The following is a 1,542-nucleotide window of genomic DNA, read 5'->3' on the forward strand; positions in this document are numbered from 1 at the left end:
GTGAAGTCTTATTTATGACATTAGTGATCACCTGAGGATCTTGCCGTGCCACATCTGAATGCCTTAAGGGCTGGTTCTGAGGTCAGAGTGTTACTTAAAGTAATTGTCATTCTGTGAGTCTGTTTTGTGGACTGCTTCCCATGATGGACATTCCCTCATTTTAATTCTATTATTATTACCAGGCACTTGAGATTTCAAGTCCAGAGCTTTCTCCCACAGATGGCCCAGGCAAATGAAAAGCTAAGAAAAGAAATGGCAGCTGCACTACCTGGTCGTTTCAGCATTGAAAATATTGATGGGACTCTGGGAAAAGTATACAAATGGATGTGGCCTTGTTTGAGATGAATCAGTTGGATTGGAAGGAAGAGGACCATTCAGAAGAGAGTTAGGAGACAGTTCCGAGGAGAGTTCCTCCTCCGAGGACAAGGGTGACAGCGTGCCTTGTGAAGGCACTGAAGATAACATCAAGCTTCCTAATTCGGAAGGTGGAAAAGGCAAGATTGAAGTTTTGGACAGTCCAGCAAGTAAAAAAAAGAAATAATGAAATAAATGATGGGAAAAGAAACAGGTGATAGAAGCCTACAACATCTGTGAAAAAGGACGTGGGTCGCCGGCTGGTTTGGATTCCCGGTATCTACAGTGCTTGTGCTTTTTATTCATATGGACAGAGTTTGAGCCAAGAGCAGTTCGTGAATTGGGCAGCGCTCAAAACCCAAAGTGGGCAGAGAACTCCTTTCTGCAGCGTGTCCTGCAGTCCGGGGAAGTGAAGTGCAGACATAATGTGATTGGTAGCCCTAGGTTCTTGCCTTATTTGGTTATGATATCATCAGTTGTCTGCCTGTGATTGGCCAGAGCTCAGCTGTTAGTTTGAAACCCAGCTCTTAGAAGAATGTAGTCCTAAAGAAGGTGTAGGTGCTGAAGTAGTTGTGGTTTGTCACGTAGGGTCTCAAAGAATGGGGACAGCCTCAGGCTGATGGCCTCCTGCGTATTTGATGTCACATATGTGATACCAAGTATATTTTGCTTCTCAGAGAACTCCAAGCTGACTCTGCAATAGTTGAAATATATAGCATTTGGGTTTCTTCCAGTGGTAAACTGATTGTTGATCCTGTGCTAAAGAGACACTGTGTTTAGAAAGTTTAACTGTGTGTGGTGACAAGTGCATCTGTTGGCCTCTTTGTTCTTCAGCATGGCGTTCAGAAATACCGAAGTTATTTTAAGGTAAAAAAAAAATCACTAGTTTGTTTTTGTTTGAAATTATCCTTTTGGATAAAAGAACCTAGTTTTTTAAGGTTAGTATAAAAGTCTAATTTATTTGTCACTATCAAAATGAGTTTAATGAGGTAAGTTTTTTTTAAAGAGGAAAGATGTTTTCACAAATAAAAGAATGACTTATAAAAAGAAAAGAACTGATAGTCTATGCCTAAATAATTCATTTAAGTATTTCTCACAGGATATGACAATTCAGCTATGAGTATACTTTTTATCATACTGATTTCTACAGGTCTGTGGCTTTCTCATTTCTGGAGTATATTTTGAGGG

This window comes from Oryctolagus cuniculus, chromosome 7 (genome assembly GCF_051225735.1).
Source record: "Oryctolagus cuniculus isolate XC-2025 breed Fujian yellow rabbit chromosome 7, ASM5122573v1, whole genome shotgun sequence".
Taxonomy (NCBI): domain Eukaryota; kingdom Metazoa; phylum Chordata; class Mammalia; order Lagomorpha; family Leporidae; genus Oryctolagus; species Oryctolagus cuniculus.